Source organism: Lontra canadensis, unplaced genomic scaffold (assembly GCF_010015895.1).
Source record: "Lontra canadensis isolate GAN:19392208 unplaced genomic scaffold, GSC_riverotter_1.0 scaffold92, whole genome shotgun sequence".
Taxonomy (NCBI): Eukaryota; Metazoa; Chordata; class Mammalia; order Carnivora; family Mustelidae; genus Lontra; species Lontra canadensis.
The window spans coordinates 2159518-2184348 of NW_022631086.1; the positions used below are offsets into that span (position 1 = coordinate 2159518).

The 24831-nt window shown below is 38.4% G+C and overlaps 1 protein-coding gene and 1 pseudogene across 2 annotated transcripts in view; both read right to left on the minus strand.

The window, feature by feature from the left end:
• Positions 1-24831, minus strand: part of SYNE1 (spectrin repeat containing nuclear envelope protein 1) — a 451046-nt gene that overhangs the window by 400924 nt on the left and 25291 nt on the right. The window lies entirely within an intron of this gene.
• Positions 3194-3291, minus strand: LOC116854532 (annotated as a pseudogene).

Genomic DNA, 24831 nt, shown 5'->3' on the forward strand with positions numbered 1-24831 from the left:
TACGAGATTGCAGTCTTCAATTTGGGAATATAATAAACTTCCTGAAGCACTATTTCAAGAAGACCCACTTGCTAAAGTTTTTCCTAATGAAATACTATTTTGAGCAGAACAATTTTAAAAGAAGCTTTTCTTGATGCTTTGGGCTGAATTACATCTCCTTAGATTTTTATTGTCAAATGCTGTTCATGGACACTGGCATCAGAATGTGGGGCTTGCTAGAGATCCCTGGGTTTTGCACCAGATCTTCTGAATGAGGATCTCAGACAAGTCTTAGAGGTCTTCTTTGGACACACTCCTCATATACTTCTTGTCCAAACTAAGGCTTAAAAACCAGTGCTCCAGATCCTTGAAATAGCTGCATGATAATGTAGTTATGTTAATTACCGTAACATTCAAGGGAGCAGTGATACCACACTTCAATATATAATTCGGTAATCATCTAAGATGTCTTTCTGTTTTTAGAGCGTGGTATCATGAGAATAAACGTGATCTTTGGAGTCAGAATAACCTAAGTTCGCCACCACTTACTAGCTAGTTCCCAAACTGAGCGAGTGCCTTAACCTATCTGAGCATCAATTTCCTCTAATCTAAAGTGGAGAAACTAACAACTATCTCACAGGTCTGCTGGGAAGCTAAATGGGCAATGTATGTATAAAACCCAGAGCACATGCCCGGAACATGACAGGCACTTAACCTATGGTAAACTTTCTTATCTTCCATTCTAGCAACCTGATGTGCATATAATCTCTTTAACAATGCTCAGTTTAAACAAAGTTTCTCTTGTAATTCCTCAGCATTATCAGCAGTGTTCTGGGAAACAACTGTTGCATAATCTGCCCACTGAAACAAAGTGGAGCTTGACTAATCTGCAGACGTGCCTGTGCATGCCTTTCTTGTAGCCATGCAGCCAGCTATTACATTGTTCCTGCTGAGGTTTCTTTTCTTTTCCTTTTTCACATGTGCAAGCCATCTTTGCTTACTAATGTTAAATCTAATCTGCATTAGCTGTGTGCCCCGGGCAGTTACTGGGATGTATTATTCACATTCGGTAGCTATAGGATATATCGAAAATAAAGGGTGTTCTGCATAAGCAGATTCTCAAGTGGTCCAGAGCAAGCAAAATATTACTGTGCCACAGCTCACCAGCACAGACTGGGGATAACTGATTAGGAGGCAAATAGGGAAGAAATACTAGCCCATGTTTCGTCTTGATTTTTTTTTTTTTTAAGATTTTATTTATTTGACAGAGAGAGATCACAAGTGGACAGAGAGGCAAGCAGAGAGAGAGAGAGAGGAGGAAACACACTCCCTGCGGAGCAGAGAGCCCGATGTGGGACTGGATCCCAGGACCCTGAGATCACGACCTGAGCTGAAGGCAGAGGCTTAACCCACTGAGCCACCCAGGTGCCCCCTAGTCTTCATTTTTGAGTCCTGCTATGCCAACTTCACAACACTCTCCTATACAGTGTTATTTTTGTTTCAATACATAAGTGTTTGAGAGTACATTATACTCCAGGTTCTTGATGAATGACTAATCATTTGCAACTTGGTGTGTTCACTTCTCTAAACCTAGTCCTTTTTCCATCAAAGAAACTTCTAAAGTACACAATACTAGATATTAAGTATTATTATTTTAAATTTGTCAGAGGTAGCTAAAGAAGCATTACTACGAAATGGTGACTCACCCCAAAAGACACAGTTATTTCCAGGTGAGACAATGACACATAGACCAAAAGGATTTCAAAACCTTGGCAGGAGACTTTGGGTCACAGCAGGTATAAGAATAAATAGCCAGATTCTTGACCTTCCTATTAAAATTCGCTAGAGGAAGTACAGAAACCATTTTACATTATTCCAAATCTGGCTATCAAAAATCAGTGGAAAAATCCAGCTTTTTCTCTGTGTTTCCCAAATCTAATCCTATTAGATTAAAGAAGAGTAAACAACCCTCAAAGCAAGCAGAGGAAATGGAGATACAATTTAACTTAGTGATTGAACATTAACAAAAGATCTGTGGAAAACAGATTGGGAGCCAAAGAAAAAATGTGTTAATACACTGATCATTTTATGCAAGAAGGGCTTTTAAAAAAGAAATGGAGGAATACATAACATGCCAGCTTTCAAATGTTAGACAATAATAATTGTTCTTACATTAAAAAGGGATATTCTTCTTGTCTTTTCTTTAAATTAAATCAAGCTACTTACAATCACTGGGGCTAATGAAGTGTGTTTTTTTTTTTTCTTTAGCAAGAATAAAACCTGTTATAAATGGTTCAGTAATAGAAACAATTTTATTAGGAGCTACAATTAATGTAGGGTCTTTAGAAGTTACCCAGCTAAGCCAAAGCCCATATTAATAGACAGAAATACGGACATACTTTGCAAGAGGCTGTGTATCCTGCAGCTGGTAAAGAAAATTCACTAAGAGCCTAGAAAAAAACTGAATCTAAAACTGACCTATTTGTGGTATTTTAAATCAAAAACATTTTCTAGCACTGAAATGTTTCTAGGGGTGCCTGGGTGGCTCAGTGGGTTAAAGCCTCTGCCTTCGGCTCAGGTCATGATCCCAGGGTCCTGGGATGGAGCCCCACACTGGGCTCTCTGCTCAGCGGAGAGCCTGCTTCCTCCTCTCTCTCTGTCTGCTTTTCCACCTACTTATGATCTCTGTCTGTCAAATAAATAAAATCTTTGACATGTTTCTAATCATTACGATAATTTTTCATATCAGATTTGGGGTAAAGAGCTACAGTTACTGGTCTCACATCTCATTATTGTAGCCTTGACTGGGTTTTGTTTTGTTTTGTTTTAGCTTTTCAAGCAATATGGCAATAAAATAATTTACTTATTTATTACACTGTAACGTACCTACTTATGAGAAGACTTACTGCATCTAATATGCCTCACCCAGAAACTAAACATCAGAAACACACGGTTCTTGGAACAAGCCCCACATCTTCTTTACTTCCTGCATTTCCCTGCCCTACATATATTATAATGTGACACAGTATTTGCATGGGTGTGGGTGTATAGGTGTGTGCGTGTATGTCTGTATTATTATTTTTCTATTTTTTCTATTAAAACATTAAATTTTTTTATTGATTCTATTAAATCATTAAAATCTAGATAGAAGAAATGTTTTTTTTTTCTATTATCAGCCCCAAAACAATAGCAAACTATTTTTCTTGAGTTAAACTCACGAGATACAAAATTTCATATTCTTTAGGTACTCTACACATTCAGAGAAACTTCTCTAGTAACAAACTATAGAAATGATCCTGAAAGTATAGTCTTAAAATTTCATATTCTTTAATTCTAATATTCTTTGATTCTAAGTTTCCCAACTTTGGAGGCTCTCAGGCTAGTTAACCCAGTGACAGTGATAGCCTTGCTTTCCTGTTAACTTTGGTAATTAAGAATTTTGACCTCTAAGTACTATGCATATATCTCTTCCATGAATTCCTCTAAATAATTTTTTACATCACTGTCACTTCTCTGTTTATTTCATTAACATTTTTTAGCAATAAGAGTCACATTTTATTTCCAGGTTATCCACCTAAAAATCTATTAAGTCTTTGGTAACAGATACTAATTTAATATTCTAATTTGTTTCAGAAGAGATTTGACTTCAAATGCCTATAACCAAGCAAAGTAAATTTATAATTATAATAATACTTTACCAGCTGCATTTCACTAAATAGACTCCACTGGTTTAAATTTTGTAACATTGAGAGGTTTACTTTTTAAAATAATATTGTGGAGGATTGCATTTTCTGAAAAAGACAGTCACACCATTTCTGGTCCTACATGCTCTTTTAGAACCTTGCTACCTTTTCCATGAGGGGAGACTGTTTTCTGTCCTCTTGAAACTTGGTGGGCTTTGCGCACTGCTGTGATAAGCAGAACATATCAGAGTGATGCTAGGTGACTTCTGAGGCTAGGTCTTACAGGCAAAAAGACTTCTGCCTTGCTTTCTCGGGTCACTTGCCCTGGGAACCCAGCCACTATGTCTGGAGGACAACCAGGCCGCACAGAAGCCACATGTAGGTTCTCCAGCTAAAAGCCTCAGCCAGGAGCCTGCATCCACTGCCACATGTGGTAAGAGAGCTTGGAGATGATTCCTGCCCCCAGCAAGCCAGTCTTTGAGCTGAGGACCCACACATGACGGAGCAGAGATAAGCAGTCTCTCCTGTCACCGGTCCAAATTCCTGATCCATTAAATGTGTGAGCATAATCTAAGAGATTGCTTTTGGCTACCAAGTTTGTTACAGAGACGTGGCTAACCAGAACACATGTGCACTTAGACTTGAGGACACACACAAGGCCTATTTGACACTTACGGGGAACATTCACCAACATCTTACAGCACTGCTTTTCTCCTGGCTTTTTAAACAATTTCTTACTTTCTCCACTGACCAGTTTTTTCTCCACTTGGTAAACTCTACTAAAGTCTACCCTTGCAGAGCTGGCCATGGCCAATGAAAGTTTTTCAAGAGTTTTCCTAGGAGGCCTCAGGAACCGCTGATGGATAAACTGATGTGTGCAAAGAATTGCTCTCCACATGGCACCGGCAACTAATTGAATTCTGGGCCAACCAGAGTACGCTCAACCATGTACGGCTGATGTGGGCTAGTATTTTCCTGCGCTTAGGTGTGAGGTGACGCCTGCAGGGACAGGGACAGGGGAGAGCTCCAGACTGCTCTCTCAGCCACAAAGGCAACCAGAACCTGAAACTGAGCAACCAACCTGTTTCCTGAGAAAGAGCCCCGATCTTGTACAGGTGCTTCTGAGCCTGCAAAGTGTGGTGTCATTCCACAAATATTCACCAAGCGCCCACTGTGTCCTTGTTGAGCAGGGACTTCTGGGTAGGGAAATGGCCATCCATGTAAACAGTTCCCTTCAGCACAGGTGGGCCTCTCTCCTGCATCAAGTCTCAACGTCAAGTCACCACTGATTGTTGTCAGGCCTGTCACCCCCAGGCCTCTCCCACTCCAGTTTCGATTTAAATACTCTTAACTCTTCCTCGGTGGTCCTTAAAGACTATACAGCACTCCACCAGCCAGAGAATCACTGGGGTCCTTGTTGATACTGCAGACCTCTGGGCCGCTCCAGACTCACTGAATCAGAATCACTCCTGGGGCATGGGGGGTATAGCTCAGTGGTAGAGCATTTGACTGCAGAATCACTACTGGTAGGCCCTGGGCTTGGTATTTTTATAAATGCTCCGGCTGATTGTTCTGCATCTGTCTAGCCTCCCCTGACTCCAGTCTCTGCCACCTGGTTCATACGACTCACAAACACTAGATTAATTTTTCAGAGCATAACTCTGATAACATCATTCCCTTGCCACCTTAAAATGGGTTACCACTGCCTAGCAGGGTTCTTTTTCCAGATCCCAGGACTCAAAACTTTTTCCAGCCTGGCCTCAACCTACTTTCTAGTCCTGTCACCAATAACCCACATAGAGAGTTCTATTGCACTGCAGCTTGCTTCTACCAAACGGCAGCCTCTGCACACTTCATAAACTCAGCCTGGGCTCCTCTCTCCAGCTGCCTCTGCCCCATCTTTATGCAGGCTGGCCCTGCCACCTTGGACACCTCCAGCTTTCCTATTGCTTCTGGTAAAAATCCTCCTCCTCCTTAGCACCAAGTACAAAAGCAAGTTCTCCCAAGATACCATCATACCTGGAAGTTCTCCTTTCCTCCTCTCAAAATTAGTAGCACCTTGTTTTAAACACTTCTGAAGTAGTTCTCCTACTATGTAGAGCAGCACCAAGTAGTACATCCTTCCTTGTAGTAATAATGTCAATTCTATTCCCCTTTCATGCCCTAAAAGTGCTTAAGGATGTGTGTGTGTGTGTGAGACACATATACACACAGAGTTAACTTTAAAAAGAAAGAGCAAATGTATAATTTATGGTGGCAGTCCTGGACAGCTACAAACATGAAGTAATCTCAGCAGGAAATTCAGAAACAAATCATGTTGTATCACCTTGTGATAATTTATTCTACTAATGTCTAGTTTCAAAGGACTTTTGAAATGTAAATGGCTATCTCAATTCACAAATGATATAACACAAAATATAATTTAGGGTTGCACTCACTCTAATAAGAAACCGGGTTTTATTTATTAATTTCTAGAAAATATACTTCTATTTTTGGCAAAATAAATGGATCAGTATTTATTTATAGCCTCACACACAGAGTGTATACTTTCCTTTAAGCACAATTGTGTTACACGAGTTTCTTGCACTCAGTCAGTACTTTAAATTGTTTTTTATCAAATTATTTTATGAAGCATTTGTTTGTTTATAAATATGGATAAAATCGTGGAGTGCTCTTATAACTAAATAAATGCTTTTATTAGAGAGCTTCTGAATTACTACAAATATTACAGGTCAGAAAAAGCTTATCAGAGCTACTCTCTGGTAATGTATTAGCCAAACTAAAAGTTATTTTTTACTAAAGGGAATAGTAATATATGAATAATATATGAATAATATGATATATAAATATATGAATAATATGAAATAATATGAAAATATGTTATTAATTATCTTTATTCAGATTCTAAATAATGACCGCCATTAAAGACAGCTACAAGCTGGGCCTTCTGGAACACACTGGCCTCAAAGGTCCCATCCTCAAATCAAGGAATCTCAGAAGGAAGGGGCTTACAGTGCTAACACCATCAACATTCTCTTTCTCACACCTCCAGCCCATAGTTTTACACTTTGCGTGACATCTCTGTCACTAGCTTACTGGCCTTGAGCGGGTTACCTCACTGCTATAAGTCTCCATGTCCTCATTTCTAAAATGGGGATCATGATAATGTCTACCATTTACCAAAGGATATTGTGAGGTTTACAGAAGATAATAAGAAATCTATAAATGTTATCTATTACACAATCTCAATGTGTGGTCTTAAAGTCTTTATCAAAAAAAAAAAAAAAAAAAAAAAAGGAGAAACAAGGAAGCTCGTACCTCCAAAAGCTGGGAAATGGGCTGTATGTGTTTTTACAGGTTTCAGGAACTCTCCTACATCAAACCCCTGCTGCCTGCCTCCAGCCCCATGAAAATTCCCAATGACTAAGTAAAGCCTTTCGGTCCATAATTTGTGGTTCATGCCCTCCTTAAAGAGAATGATGGTTACAGAAATCTGCACGCCTCTTGGAGAACACTTTGCCTTATTTGCCATTTGTTCCTCTGCATGACTGAATTTATTAGGTGTTTTCCTGAGAGAGCAGATGGGGGTGATGCATGAGCCCTGAGGCAGAGCAGAAAGAAACAGGTATGGATTGGAGGTAGTGAGTTGTCAAAAACACATTTCTACTACTCAAAATTGCCTCAAAAACAGACATTCCAAACAATGAAGGAGAAAAACAGAAAACATACTCCCTGGTTGGGGGCGGGATGGGAGTGAGGAAAAAATACACATACTATCTTATCTTTTTCAGTAATTAAATTCTGAAACAAGGCAAATGAACCCCAAGAATTTACCACCTGAGCACTCGATAACATAATAGGTTGAACCACATGAAATTTATAGGTCAAAAGCCGTCACATGAAGGCAATCTCATAGAATGACATACTTAGCTTGTGTTAGCCACGTCATAGGAAAACCTTTTTTTTTTTCTTTTTTTTTAATTTAATTTTGTTTTTTCGGTGTTCTAAGATTCATTGTGTATGCACCACACCCAGTGCTCCATGCAGTCGGTGACCTCCTTAATACCAGCCACCAGGCTCACCCAACCCCCCACCCCGAAAATTTTAACTTTAAGCCTAGAATCATACTTAGGCAGGGGAGGCGCATGCGCTGAGAGACAGGTAGGTGTTAAGACCAACTGAGAGAAGAACAGGCTCTAGACTCCCACCTCAATTCTTGTCTAATTTGCTCCAGGATCAGAGGAAGATGCAGAACACTGTACCATCTGGATAAATGTCTTTTCTCTTTCTTCCAATCACTGCCTGTTCAATGGATACAGCTGAATTTACTCACATCAATATAATGAAACTGGCATCAGTTACTGAACACACTGCTTACGGGTTCTGGGCACTGGACGTGAATAAACATTTAATCCTCACAACAAATCAGGAAGTCTATCTTTTTCATAGCCCCCGTGTTATGTATGTCCAAACAAAGGTAGAGAGAGGATAAGCAACTCCTCCAAAGTTGTGCAACTAAGTAGCAAAGGAGAGAGTCATAATCCAGCAGGATGGCCACAGAGCCTATATATTCTTAATCCCACCCCCATAATACTGAGGAGACAGAGAAGGCAGGAGGAAAAGTATGGAAGCATGGCTTGCAAATTCTGAGGAAATACGGAAATTCCAAAACAAAACAGTAATGATATATTAGTATATTTGATCCATGTTACTTATTTTATTTTCCTATTAAGCTTCTCTCACTCACTAAAATTGATATAAAGTGTCCCTCTAAGTATGCTGCCTATTTTTCTCTATTTAGTTACTTTGTATCTAAAACTTATTTTCCTTGGGGGCACCTGGGTAGCTCAGTGGGTTAAGCGACTGCCTTCTGCTCAGGTCATGATCCCAGGGGCCTGGGATTGAGTCTCACACTGAATTCACTGCTCAGCGGGGAGCCTGCTTCTCCCTTTCCCTGCTTGTACTCTCTTGCTCTCTCTGTCAAATAAATAAATAAAATATTTTAAAAAATTAATTTAAAAAAAATAAAACCTTTCTTGGGACTGGAGTAGAATACCCATAGTAGTTCCCCTCCTTATCCAAGGGAGATATGTTCCAAGACCTCTAGTGGATGACCGAAACTACATATAACCAAACCTTGTGTTTTTTCTTATACACACATATGTACAATAAAGTTTAATTTATAAATTAGGCTCAGTAAGGGATTAATAATTAATAACAAAATAGAAGAATTATAACAATATACTGTAATAAAAATTATGTAATTGTGGTCTCTATCTCTCACTCAAAATACCTTGTTGTGCTATAGTCACTCATCTGATGGTGTGAGATGATAAAATGGCCTTCATGATGGGATGAAATGAAGTGAACAACAGAAACACTGTTATCAAGCTGTAGGCTGTTATTGAGCCTCTGACCATGTCAGGAGGTAGGTCATCTGCTCTAGACTGTGGCTGACTATGGGTAACTGGAAAAAGCAAAATTATGGAAAAGAGGAGACTACTGTATTTGTGTATTTTTGTCAACCAGTGGCATACTATTTATGATTCCCTCTCGTTCCTCCTGGGGTATAAACAAAAATGTAATAGAACTATATAAGAATTCATGAAAGCTTTTAAAAAGTAAACACATTAAACACATTATGTTAGTATGGATATACGGCTCTGGCTAACTAGACCATTCCCACAATCAGTCAACCAAGTAAATAAACACTTTGTTTTAGCCCTATGTTGCAAAATGATTTTGTCTCAAACACTGAGTTAGCATTATCGATGTGTATGTAGCCAGGACAAGACTTTTAGACTGTAACCATGTACTCACACCTTCAAGTAACTTTTATGGCATAAGCATAAGATTTTGAAAAAGAAAGTTACTTGAGGTAGATAAAAAGTAGCTTTACTTATTCCATGACAAGCAAAAACTCAGCATCTCTCTCTGTACCAACTTAAAGGTCAAAAATTCATTTAAAAATAACTACATAATAGTCACATTGGAACAAAAAAAGAACTTTACGTGCCAAAGAATTCCTACAATACTTCCTGTAAGCTTAGAAATTTTGAAAGACTTCTGCATAGGATCTGTGTGAGCAAAACCAAGGAGCAGCTTGGCTGTAAGCAGTACCCAAGAAACAGTCAGGGGTTCATCTGTAAAACAGTCCAGAAACATGGAAATGTAACTTCAAAATGACGAAATACAGCTTCCTCAGATAACATTCTACACATCATCACAGCAAATCACAATAAACGTATTTTTGACAATGATGAACCAAGATAGGTCAGCCGTCAAGCCTTGAAAAGCGCAGTATGAACACGAAACAAAGACAAGATGCTACTATTCCACTGAGTCTCAAAATTAAAAGCAGTATTTTTAGACAAATCAGGAATAGTACGCAAAGAAAAAAATGGATTATAGGCAGAAACCTAGATTGAGAAAACTGCACTTAGCATAGACTGTTTATAAAGTCTTTCTTTTTTTTTTTTTTTTTAAGATTTTATTTATTTGACAGAGAGAGAGAGAGAGAGACAGCTGAGAGAGCACATAAGCAGGAGGAGTGGGAGAGGGAGAAGCAGGCTTCTCGCAGAGCAGGGAGCCCAATGTGGGGCTCGATCCCAGGACTCTGGGATCATGACCTGAGCCAAAGGCAGACGCTTAACAACTGAGCCACCCAGGCGCCCTAGCATAGACTGTTTAAACACTCAGTAAGGATAAAAATCAGCCTGAAACAACAAAAACGTTCCCAGACACTCTTAATAGAGAGATAGTTGCCTTTTGTGCAACTTTTCTCCAAAGCAGAAATTGATAAAAGGTACGTGGGAATGCCAACATAAGGAAGCGCTGATCTGATTGCTTTCTCAGTGGAAAGTATAAATTTAAAATACCACAACTAGCTGCTGGGTAACATGCTAGATTTCACCACTAGAGGACAAGGCAGGCCTGGGTGTGTTAGAGCTTTTTTTACAGGACATATTAGAATATCCTGCCTGATTTACAAAACAAAACTGTAGTAGCACAGTAAAACTGTACCCTGGCCACAGAATATATAATTTATATACAGAAGTATGATTTAAATAAAAACACCCTATTAAAAATGTCACATAAAAAATGCACCTGTGTTATAGAACAATATATAGAGAAAAATCATAAGGAAAAACAATTGCTTACACTATCCTACCCAGTGACTATAGAGCTATATCTTCCAGACTCTTTTTCTATGTTACTCTGTGATGGATATTTATGCATTTATGTACAGGAAAGCATTATTGCCTAAAGATTATGAACATAAGCTCCGAGGACAGACTGCCTGGCTTCTAATCCTGGCTCTTGCATTCACTAGCTCTGTGATCTTTGGCAAAATATGAAACTCTACATGTCAGTATACTCATTGGCTAAACTGGGGGCATAATAATAGAAGTTATAAGGTTATTGTGAAGTATAAATTAGATGATCCATGTAAACCACTTTCAATAGTGCCTGACACAGTTTTAATAAATATAGCAAGCAAGCAAGCGAGAAAGAAGAAAAATGAAACCACAGACAAGGTCATATTATATCTAACTTTTTCTACTTAATTTTTCTTGATGTCAATAAATTTTAATAGCTTCTTGGTTATCCTTACATTTTTACTATATAGTGTTTAATATAATGAGTTAATATTACATATGATCACATACTCTTACATATACAGACACTGCTTCTTAGGGTGAAGTATTTACATATCCTTCCACATCTTCACATTACACTGTATATAAATCTTCACTTTTTAAAATAGATCCATAATATTTCACTATATGGATGCATTTTACTATTTGTGAAACTTAGGATGTTTCTAGGTTTAAAATATAAATATATATGTGTATATATATATGTGCATGTGTGTATGTGTGTGTATATATATATATATATTTTTTTTTACCAAAATGCTGCAATCAATAACTTTGTAATCTAGTTTTGCATACAAGTACAAATAGATCATAGGATAAAATCTACAAACAAAATAGTTGACTGAACATTTATATGTATCTTCACTTGGAGGAATGTGGCCTAACTGCAGATGTTTTCTTATGTCCTTTGCCCATTTTCTACTGTTCGATTTTCTTTTTCTTACTGATTTACGAAGATCTTTGTCCATTACATATGTAATGTAACATGTGTGACAGATATTTTTCTCTAATTTTTCATTTGCTTTTTGTTTAGTTATACATTTTGTTGTGCAGATATTTTTACATACTGAAATGTATAAATCAGATATTTTTACATACTGAAATGTATAAATCAATTCCTTTTTAATTCTGGGTTTTTGACATGCTAAGAAAGGATTTCTCCACTACCAGATTATAAAAGAGAAAAAATAATCTCTGTAATTTCTTTTAATTCTGTGGTTTTGTGTTTTAAAATTTGCATTAAGCTATGTAAAATCACTAATAATCAAGTGGTATTAGCCTACAAAAAGTCAACTTCAAACAAACACTTAATTCTTGGTCCAGCTGAACTTAGGTGAGAGAGAGGAGGGGGGAGGAGGGAGAGGGACAGAGAGGAAGAAGGGTAAAAGAGAGAGAGAGAATGTGTAATTATGCATGTGTGAGATGTAAGGACATGCAGCAATAAGTCCGTGGGTTCCCTCCGGGTTCCCATGGTCATCCAATTGTCTCCAAATGATTTAGTGAATATCTCTCTCCCACATCTATGGGCCTATTTTGGACTGCATATTCTACTGTAAGGATGGATCTGTCTAAATCACTGTGGTTGTTAAATATATTCCAGTGTCTGCTGGAATCAATGTTCTCTCATAATTCTTCTGCAGATTTCTTTTTCTGTGTATTACATGATGCATATTTTTCTAAATCAACATAATCATTTTGGTTAATCCAAATTTTAAAAAATCTTGCTAATATCTTGATCGAGAGTGCAATATTAGTTTAAGGAGATAGGACATCTTTACAGTGAATTTTCCTAAGAAAGCATATATCTTCCAACTTAATCAAATCCTCTTGTATATTCCTCAAAAGGGTGTTCAAATTTTTCTTTATATAATTCTTCCACGTTTGAAATCTGCCACTTTCCTAAATTCTCTTACTGTTTTTAACAATTTTTCAAGTGATTCTTTTGTGTTTTCCAGTCATGCATTCATATTAATGTAACTAATAATCTTTGTCATACCACTTCAAATCTTTATATTTTTTTATCCTTGTCTGATTACATTGGCTGGTGTGTAACTATTAACTTTAGTAGAGATGTTTCTAAAACTTCTTAAGCCTGATGTTGGCTAAGAAGATATTTTAATAGAATTAAATGTAAAGTTCATAGAACTTAATTTGCATTTGGGTGACTATATGGTTTTTCTCCATTGAGTTACTATATTAAGAATATTCATGACATTGAATCATTCCCACATTAATGAAAGAAACCCCATTTGGTGGTGTATTATTATTATAATAAATGCTACATTCTATCCATTCAAGATCAGAGAGACTAAACACACCTCTCTGTTTCTTTCTTCAGTCCTGATGATCTAATGTGCTTCAGTGAGGAAACCACATCTGTATAAACCTGTTTGCAATGACTCGTTACAGCCTCAGTCATGGAATCTTTGAAAAGGGCAGTTTCGGACCGTGATGCTTACTTTTAGAGAGACCTGTGCCCTTAATGTGGTGACCTCAGTCTCTCCAGGGGGATCTAAGCTAAAACAGACCAGGGATGGACATTCATACCAAGGGGACTGCTCCTCTCGGCCTGTCCCTCGTCCACGCCAGCTGGCGGTGTATGGAAGGTGCGGCTGCAGACTGGCCCCACTTGCCCCAAGGGTCGTGGCCTCCTGGGTGGGCCACTGGGGGTCCTCTGAGGCCGCGCTGTCCCTGAGCTGTCGGCTGTGTCCGGGAGGGGCCCTCCCAACGCTGGGGTGGACCATGGTGCTGAGCTTTCTCTGCTTTGGCGCCAGCGCCTTGGCCCGCCATCCGTGGTGACTCTGGAGCCTCCAGGTTGTCCCTCAGGCGCCCGAGGCCGACCAGTGGCATCCTTTCCAATTCCCAGCCGCCCCTCGGGTCACCGCTTCCAGTGGCTGTCCAAGCAGCGGGGTGCCGTCGATAAGGGAGGCACACCCCTCCCCCTTTCAGAGCCGGTGCCTCGTGGTCCCAACACGGCAGGGCGCGGTGTCAGTGTGGCGGCTTGCACGCGGGCATGGGAGCACAGTGGCCGTCCAGCCAGCCAGGGGGACCCTGGCGGTTTCCAAGGGGGCACCGTTTTACACAAACGCATGAGCTTTGGTTCCCTCGCATGTTTTTATGGGAAACACGAGCTCCCAAGCAACACCAGGGCCTGTGTAGGACTTGGACGAGCCACCGAGGCCACAGAGGAGCCTGCAGCACCAGCAGCCTACGGTGGCCACGGGAAGCTCCCAGGATGCCCTGCACCGGCACAGGCCACGGACCCCACCCCCGCACCCTGGGGGCACCCAAGGGAAGTGAAAACAGAGGGTCCCCAGCTCTGCCTGAGCTTTGGAGAAGTGTGCACCCATTCTCAATGCCCTCCACTTGAGCTGATCCAAATGTCGGTATTATTTGTCAGAGATGTTGAGCGAAGTTAGACTATGACTGTTTTCATGTTTACTAGAGTCTATTTTTTTTCTCACCATTTTTCCTGTGGGTTTTGTTGTTGTTGTTGTTGTTTTTGATAAATCTCAGGGAGACATATGAAATAAAAATAACCTTTCTCCCAATCTTTTACCATAACTCCTACACCATCACTCTAACGGCTGTGTCTATTGTCCCACTGTATGGCTGTGGTCGGTTGCCTAACCAATCTCCTTACTTGTAGATACTTAGGTTGCCCTAAATTTTCACTGTGATAAATATCACTGAAAAGAATAAACTTTTAAAAAGACCAGGACTGGAGAAAATCCAGTTCAATTGCACAAAATAATAAGTAGCAGAATAATGAAAAAGGTGTGCTACTTTGATGGGGTGAGTTGCTCAGGCAGAAAGGAGTATAACGGGAACTTAATCTGTTTAGCAAGTTCCTCTTCTTTTGTACCTTCTTCTCTTTTTCTTTCCCACATCCTCTCTCATACAGAATCTCTTGTGGCAATACCATTGTGGGAAATTAGAACACCTCTGTCACTCAACATGTAAGATGCTAAGATAGTAAGGCTGTCATTAGTCATGTGTTTTAGGTCAGACTTGTCTGGAGGGAATTCATTTTATGACATGGAATTCAGCTAGCATAAATTATGATTATGAAGATAGTACATCAACATACGATCAGGTGGACAGACACTCTGAATAAAAGAGGTAAGCTCCTATCTTAGGCTTGTATACGTTGTTTTGTTTAAGAATAATGATACCAGAATTTTATTGGCCACCTGTCTTAGACATAGATGCCACAATATTTTTAAAAGTCTTCATATTTATCCTTTTCTGAAAGAACCTATAGACTTCAACAGTGCAGTTGGCTCTCAAGACTTTTCAACACAGACCACCCATCTACCTCATCAGATATAGATTCCCCAAATTAGACTGAGCACAAAGGCAGACAGTAGGGACTAAAATAAGATCAATGCCAACAAAAGAACCACAGAAACTTTTTTAAAAAATTCCAATTTGAGGCTTTGTGCTAGGCAGTAAGGACAAATAAGTTTATTATATAATCTATGCCTAGGAGAGTCCCACACTGTCCTATATTAAATAGGTCATTTACGTACAGTTCACCATTCAGTGTATAAAATATCCTAAGATTGAAATGATCAGTGATTATAGTATCATATAGAAAGGCAAGAACTATTCATGTTCTTTTGCTGCATTTGTTTTATGGTTTCATTCCCTGAATAGATACAAATTGGAGAGCTCTGACCAGTTTTTGACTTGGTTCTAAGACAAACAAGGTCAAGGTTGAACTGGGAGAAGAAAAAACAATCCTCTCGGAAGGCTAAGCTGCCCCTGCATTATGGATACTAGTGACTGGGGAGGAGGGAGAAATGAGTTATATCAGACCTATCAAAGAAGCTCTTTTGGGGGTACGGGTGGCTCAGTGGGTTAAAGCCTCTGCTTTCTGCTCAGGTCATGATCCCAGCATCCTGGGATCCAGCCCCGCATTGGGCTCTCTGCTCAGCAGGGAGCCTGTTTCCCGTCTCTCTGCCTACTTGTGATCTCTGTCTGTCAAATAAATAAATAAAATCTTAAAAAAAAAAAAAAGGAAGAAGCTCTTTTGAAACACACATGCCTTGTCTTCCTTGCAGTTCAAGGGAGGACAAGAGGAGATGTGCACACACATTTTATAAAAGCTTCCTAGGTAACTCCCCCCGCCCCCCCGCCGCTATTCTGCATCCACATAGGTCTGGGCGAACAACTGTCCTGGAAGGACTCACGCAGCCTGGTCCTTGGAAGGGCACCTATAGCTAACAGCACTTGCCTGAGACAGCCAGCTTACCCCTCTACAGCTACAGAGGAAGAGAGACGCTCAGCTAGTAGATTGTGAAAGCAAAACTGGGAAAAGCCCAGAGTTTCCTTTTTTTTTTTTAGGTTTTATTCATTTATCTACCCGAGAGAGAGAGAGAGAGAGAGAGAGAGAGAGAGAGAAAGAGTAGGGAGGAGCACAGGGAAATGTAGGAGCAGACTCTGAGCCAAGCGGAGAGCTCAGCACAGGGCTCCAGGCGGGGCTCAATCCCAGACCCTGAAATCATGACCTGAGCAGGAACCAAAAGTCAGTTGCTTAACCAAATCATCCAGGTGCCCGAAACGCCCAGAGTAGTTTTAAATGCTTATATTTCAATTTTTCCTTTTAAAAAAAAATCATGAGCATTTATTAGACATTTGTAAGCATGGGCTTATTGAAATATGTAATGAAGAAATATTCTTTTAATAGTTTTGGTTACATAGTAAAGGCTACTAGTAATCTCATAAAGCCATTTCCTACTAGGAAATTTAACATAAATCTAGTTTTACTTTAATTTTTTATTTTTTATGGGCTTTAAATAAAAAACCCATTAACTTGAAAAAAATTTCATCCTCTTACCAGAAAATCAATCACAAAAATGAGTCTGGGTAATAAATGGATCTAAACAGATAGAGGTACATGGCATAAATTATAATATGAAAGGTACAGAAATAGAACCGAATGGGGGCTTTTTATCTAAGTCTATAGTCAGCATTTTATCCATCAATTTATATCAATATTACTATTTGACAGCTTTGAGTCAAGCAAGAATCATGAGGGACATCGGAGGGGGGGGAGAGCAAAGGACCAGTATGACAACCTACTGTGAGCTTTTTAAACTAAATATGAATTATAATTATTCACTTGGAATATTCACTCAAAATGAAATAAAGGATTTAGCAAATCTTTGTTAAATCAATTATTTTTTCTTATATACAGTCTTTCATATTTCACCAATTCATTTATTTGTTGGTTTCATTCTATAGTCTCAATATATAAAAACATACGTCACTCAATAGGGGAATTAGAACTAACTTCCTCTAAAATCTCACTTATTTGTTATTACCAAGAATTTTTTAAATTGTGTTCACCTTATGGAATAATCCCCTGAAGATATAACAATGTCTCAACTTACAAAAAAACTGTTAAAAGTAAGTGATGGGGCAAATCCATCAAATACAAATAGGTCATATTCCAAATAGGTTGTTATATGTTACATAGTGTCGAAAAGGCAAAAACAATTATTCTTAAAATAATTACAAGGGATGCCTGGGTGACACACTTGGTTAAGCCACCAACTCTTGGTTTCAGCTAAGGTCATGATCTCAGGTTGGTGAGATCAAGCCCTAGTCAGGCTCCATGCTCTGCACGGAGTTTGCTTGGGATTCTCTCTCCCTCTCCCTCTGCCCCTCCTCCCCCTTCCCCCACCCCCGCTCATGCTCTCTCTCTTCCTTAAATAAATAGATCTTTTTAAAAAAATTACAAATGTAATTTCTCTTAACTACCAAAATAAAACCACCCTCACACCAAAAAATGAGCCTCCTATATATAGCAAAATTATTACTTTTCTTTAAAAAAAAAAGTATGTCTCTCTGTTGCCAGCTACAAAATAATAGTCATACTTCTGTCAATATGCTCCTGACTTTCCTCACTTTTCTCCCATTGATCTGTCCCATATGCATCCTTTCCTCCAGCTGAATTAAATAACAAGCTTTCCTCTGATGTATCTTAGGGTTTCCTACCTCAACCCACTGTTTATGCTGTTTCCTACATGTATAATATACCCGCCTGTGGACAGCCTTAGTCACTGATCCTTTAAAATTCATCTGACATTTAACTTTTTTGTGGAGAATATCAAGATTGTCCACTTGATCATGTCCTCCCAGTCATCATATGGTGGATCTAGAGGTCAGAGAATTTATTAGTGCCTCTCTCCAAGATCACCCATCATATTTCACTTTTGGTAATTATTTTTGTGTTTATCTTTTCTACAGAAATATCAAGTTCTTAGGGGTGGGGATTGAGTTTTTCCCTCTTAGTTTCTCCTAAAGAGCTTTGAATAGTACCAGACCAGAGAAGATACTCAATAGAAGAATATAATATAACGAAATATTTTACAAAATAAAACATCTGAAGAGTATAGTACAATAAAAATCATGCTACAATGAAAAGTATAATATAATGCAATGTGTTAAGAAATGACACATCTTAAAGAACCACAAAGCAAGGAAAACACCCAAGGTGCTCCCAGCCTGTGATCTGAGTACACTGACAAGTACCCAGGTCATGCCTAAAAAAACCCTCTGAGGTCAGACAGGTTTTGGGTTTAATGTCAAAGGGGCCATTTGCGAACAATGTGACTTTGGACTATTTATTTAGAGTTCTGGGGACCTATATTTTCTCATTTACTAAATAAGGATAGACACATCTGCTTAAAATGATGTGAAAGTTATATAAGATCACTTAGCAGAGCATCTAAATGTACTCTCAGCATATACGTAAAGTGGGATTTCATGAAGGTGTCCTTTAATCCGTTGCGTCAGGGGAAGACAATGACTGCTCTTTTGTACCAAACTCATCACTGACAAGCACCCACCCACCTTCTCATTAACTTCTTTTTATGAACATTTTAGATCAGGGAAATACTCATTTTTTCCCCATTCTGCTCAATTCCTATTCACTTGAATGCTGGAGAGGCATAAGCGGCTAAATAAGGGAGTCATTTTTAGGAGCTGAAGTCACAAAGGAGATACTGTCTTATGTGGGACATGGGCCACTAGAAAGGAATTGCTGGTAAAGGGATGTGAAACCATATCATACAAGGAGCGGATGGGAGAATGGAAGCATCAGCCTGGAAAAAAGAAATACCAAGGAGACCAGGGTCACCTCATGAGCAGTAGGAGCCCAACAATGTCTGTGCGGCCTAATGAGATAAAATGAGGACACCTAAATGCAGTTGCAAGAAGATATTTCTGTTGGGTAGACATGAAGAACTTGGTTTTGACTGTTTAGTCTCTCCAAAGATAGAAGCACTGCCTCACTGACAGACGTGTTGGTCTAAGAAGAGGTCAGACTGTCTTGCCTTTAGGATTTATTCTGAACTTGATATAATCTATGCAATCTTCACGAAACTTTTTGTGTGTGTGTGTGTTTCGGGATACATGGGACTCAGTTATAGCAAACAGAGTAATTATTTTAAATTATTGAATTGTGCATTAAATATATTCTAAAAATAACAAAAATTAGTTCATTAAGTAAATATCTCCCATGACATGATCCCATGTCTCCTTCCAGCTACCATCAATTTCCCTACTCTCTTGTAATAAAAAACATCCCAAGGAATTTCTAATACACCAACTCACATTTCCTTACTTCCCAGTCTCTCTTAAGCCCTACAGCAGTCAGACTTTCATCCCCACTAGGAGCCATGAAACATTCTTGTCAGGGCCACACCTACACCTTACCAAATCTCAAACTTAATTCACAGGTATCGTATCACAGGACCTCTCAGCACACTAATGTTGCTAGTTATGCCCTCATTCTTGAAACTCTACTGACATGGAATCCAAGCCATCTCTCCTCCTGTTTTGTTTTGTTTTGTTTTGTTTTCCTTATCCTCCTTTCTGGTTTCCATTGTTGCCTCTTGTCCTTCTGCTAAACTGCAAATACTGGTGAGGACCAAGTAAGCAAGGATCACTTCTTTCTCTGCTGACCGTTTTTCTTCAGGAGATCTCATCCCGAGAAATGTCATCTTTAGGCTCCTGAACCACGAACATCTATCCCCAGTGTTGAATTCTTCCCTGAACTTCAGCCTGTTTGATGAAACAGCTTTTCAACATCGCCACTGGATACTTAACATCTCAACATGAACATTTCTAAAGCACAACAGTTAATCCCATGCCTCATCCCCCAGATATATTGGCAAAATTTGTTCCACAAAGCTTTATGTTTGTTTTTCACACAGGTTGGAATGTCCTACAGCATTTCAAGGACCATCCTTCTTGTTCAGCTCTCTGATTAAATGCAAACTCCGACACAAGCCTTTGTCGACAACCTTAACTCAAGTAGTACTGCAGAAGTTTATTAAATGGTTAGTGAATGAATAAATGAGCAATCATGGGTCTCTTTTTATCATAATACTTAAAAATGCTGCTATGAGCTATTCCAAACTGCCTTGCCAGAAACTATATATTCTTTCCTGAATTTGGAATCACTAGAACAGAAATCTGTTAACAGAGCTGTTACAGAAAAATGTACTTGGCTCTGCGTCTGCCCCTAGTGGGAACTTTGGAAACTTTATAAAGGGGATGTGGTATCAGCAGCTAACCCAAAGTTCAGGCTTTGACAACTCATGAAACTTCAAGGCTCTAACTGCCTCACCTGTAAGATGCCACTGTTGGGGCGATGATCTCTACAGTCCCATCTAGTTCTGAAACTCTATGCTTTTATGTTTCAAATATTTTATATACCAAGTAATTAACTGGGGACTTTGCCATATGTATGAGATGAAGGGCAGAGCTGGCTGGTCTAATCATGGCCAAAAGAAGTAAAGAGCTGAGGTTGATTCAACAGGCTCCTTCAGTATTTCTTGTGCTTCTCTTCCAAGTATACATGGAGCAAAAGGAGAGCTTTAAGAAAAAATTTAAAAAGCCCCTCTGATCTGTGTGCCTTGGCTGGACCTTCCATAGAGAAGAAGTAATTATCGATTATTTGCAATAGCCAGGACAAGGTAAGAATAACGGGTAAGAATAACCTAAGTAGGGGCACCTGGGTGGCTCAGTGGGTTAAGGCCTCTGCCTTCGGCTCAGGTCATGATCCCAGAGTCCTGGGATCAAGCCCCTGCATCGGGCTCTCTGCTCAGCAGGGAGCCTGCTTCCCCCTCTCTCTCTGCTTGCCTCTCTGCCTACTTGTGATCTCTGTCAAATAAATAAATAAAATCTTAAAAAAAAAAAAAGAATAACCTAAGTATCCATCAATGGATAAATGGATAATGAAAATGTGGTATATGTATCATGGAATATTATTCAGCCATAAAAAAGAAAGAAATCTTGCCCTTTGCAACAGCATAGATGGAACTTAAGGATATTGTGCTAAATGAAATAAGTCAGACAAAGAAAGACAAATACCACAGGATTTCACTTACATGTTAAATCTAAAAAATACCCCCCCCCCCAAAAAAAAACACACTGATAGTTGCAGTGAACAGAGGCAGGGGTTGGGATGTGAGCAAAATAGATAAAGGGAGTCAAAAGGTACACTGCCAGTTATAAAATAAATAAGTCCAGGGAATATAATATACAGCACGGTGACTACAGTTAATAACACTGTATTGTGTACATGAAACTTGCATATATATCTTAAAAGTTCTCATCACAAGAAAAAAGTTCTGTAATTCTGTATGACAACAGATATTAACTAAGGTTATCATGGTGATCATTTCATAATATATACAAACACCAGATTTTATATTGTTACCTGAAACTGATATAATGTATGTCAATTATATCTCAATAAAAAATAAAAACAAAGAATTGTCGATATATACCTAAAGGCCAACTTTGTGCAGAGATATTTTTTGATTATTTTCTTATTTAAAAATGTTATGATTTATACTTTTAACTTGATTCTCCCTTATTATTCTTATTAATTTAAGCCTTCACTACATATGGTGCCTGAAATGTTAACAGTTAGGTTATGCTTATGGTAAGTGTCAGATACAAGAAGAGGGAAAGGAAAGGGTACAGAAGCATGATTTTTATAGGACTGTTTCACTTAGATCTTCTTAACTATGGAACTCATAAGACAAAGCTTTTAAAAATTAACTGAAAAGAGATCTCCCTTCCTATTATTTTTCCTTCCTGTTGATTTTGACAGCCTTAAGTAAATCTGGCATTATATGCTTTCTAACTCAATGCAGCACTGATTTATTGCACAAAGAACTAGTTCTCTATAGAAGTGCAGACAAAGGCGCAGGCAAAAACTGCCTGACCTCTGTGCCAGGAACATGAGGGCTTCCATATGTCTACGGAAAATGTAGATATCATATTGGTAGATAAAGTTCAATAAAACCACTCTTAGCATTTTCATTAAATCTTAGCAACATGATGATTTTTTTCTTAAATTAAATATGAAATGGTGGATTTTATTTTCATTCACTGCTCTGGAGAGCTTCAGATATTTTAATAAAGAACAGACATTAGAGTTTTGAGCAACATGATGTTTTTCCATTAAGCATATGTAGGCAAATTTATCTTTAAACATCAAACAGACACTCATCTTACACTAACTCAAGCACACTGAAGTATCTTCCTCTTTGCCTCAAATTTTCTCCCTTATGAAATTTATATGGTTTAATGAGCACAAGATAAATACCTCAGTTGCATTAAACTCAGTAGCTCAGATAGCTGTTCTGCTCGGAATGAGTGCATATAAGCTCCAGGCACAATGTCCACTATTATCCTATTGTACAGGACATGTCTAATGAGAAAGTAGCCACATGTGAGGAATTCTTTCTTTTGTTGTAATTATTATGAATATACTCAAAGGGAAAAAAGTAAAATACATGCTTGAATACATAATATACTTTACAGTTAAATGGAAAGGTTTTCTCCATTAGAAAACCTTCCTTTTCTTTCATAGTTCCTATGGCAACTATGGTATTGGGTATCATTTACTCTTTATATGGAGATGATTCTTTTATGTGCATATTTCTTCTTCTCTTTTTTCTGAGACTTAAGACTTGATCCATGAGCTCCCTCTAACTCAGTAGAATCACTGAGTTGATGAAGTAGTAACAAATGCACTGTCCTTTTATTATACAAAGTATATAGCAAAGTAAGAAAGAGAAGATATCTCCTGGGGCTGAGAGGAGGAAAAAGCTCAGGTTGGGAGCTCAGATTCAGGAACTGAATCAAAATATTAAGATTATTCTTCTTTAAATAATTTAATCACTTTGATTAATTTTCCACAAGCTCAATGGTGTCTTAGCAATATCTCCCAAAATAAACATGGTTTCAGATTGAAGATTTTCAAAATAGCATCATGTGGACATGGTATACTCTTAATTTATAAGGGTAAAAGAAAGCTCATCCTTCATAGAACAAAAGAGGAAGGGACAAAGTGGTAAATTACTCATCACTGTTGATAGCTAATAACAGCTTGTAAGAGTCTGGGTAAATCTGCTGTTTCATGCATAAGAGAATCAGGTAGACCTAGCATCAGTAATAGGTACATATATATTTAATAACTGGTCTATATCTGACAAATAATACACTGACCAACAAGAGCTTTTACAACATTATTAATAGTGTTTTTGTTCATGTAGCTGTTCTCTACTAAGCCAGATGTTTTACTGTTTCATCTGTGTCACAGAGAGAAGCAGAATAATTAGTAATTTCAAGTGATGTCATACTCTTTTGTAAGAGATCAGAGGTCTCTTCTGAGTGTTCCAAGTCTTCCACAACATTCAAAAAATAAAAAGAGCAAACATAGGGATTTGATTTGCAAGCTTCACATAAGATATATAAGCAAAGCAGTCTAGGAAAGCTTACTGTTTGTTTAATAATTTCAATAATGAAAATTCATAGGAGACAAAAATTATCACTCTGAATTTATTTAAAGCACTAAGTCCACACCCTTGTGAGTCTCTCAAATTGCCATAAATTTTAGGCTGGAGAACCCATGGGCTAATAAATGCTCTATAAGCCTGCCAAGGAAAACATCACTGTGGTTTACTCTAGTAAGTGCTTGGAATACAGAAGAAGAATGGATTTTGCGGTGGGTGGGGTTTGGTAGTAGTGATGGTGTTTTTTGTTTTGTTTTGTTTTCGCAGTCTTATTTGGATCTACTTATCTGATGGCATTAGGTTATCACACACCCACATGCTTTCCAGAACTCCCCTCACTTCCCTCTCTAGAGCAGTTCTGCACAGGTGACACTTTCAGATCAAAGAACTAAAAATACCTTTGGTTCCTAAAGGAATAAGATGTGGAGGATTTTTATGAAATTGAATGTGAAATGGATGCTTGGGGATTCTAGATGTTTTAATAAACCAACAGACATTTAAGTTTGGAAACAATGTGATGTTTTCCCTTTAAGCACCTGGAGGCAAGTTTATTTTTAAACATCACATAGACATGCATCTTGGAATTAGTGCTTTGGACATTATGTACCACAACCAGATAGATCAGTGTTTTTCTTTCAAATTGCAGATAGGATGAATAAACTGCAAATGTTTCATAAGACTTGGTCACTTGCTTTGGTAAAAATCTCCAAATTCTTTAACACAATACTGATAATTTACATAACTAAATTGCTACTGCCTGTCTCTGACAAGAATTAAAATCCATGGGTCAGATTCATTTGAGTCAAGTGTGTTTAGGGTTATTATTTTATTTACACTACCCTGTCTTCCATTGTCTGCTTATCCCAAAACAGCAATGGCAAGCATTCAAGTGTGTATTTTGCACTCTGATAAGCTACTACAGGTCAACAGATCAGCATTAAACACAGGGAATGATAACTGGTAGGTAAAAAGCAGAAGATAAAGTAAGTACAGACATAAGAACCAATAGGATAATGGGAAGTATTAGTTGGGTTGAATCCCAAAATACTGCGGGCTTGAGAAGATGCAGTAATTGATTTGAAATGTCTCTCCTTGAGTAGCAGCAAAGGCCAGTAGTATTAGACAGCACTGACCAAGATATTAAATGTAGTAGCAGTTGATAAGCCCCAAAATGTCACATAT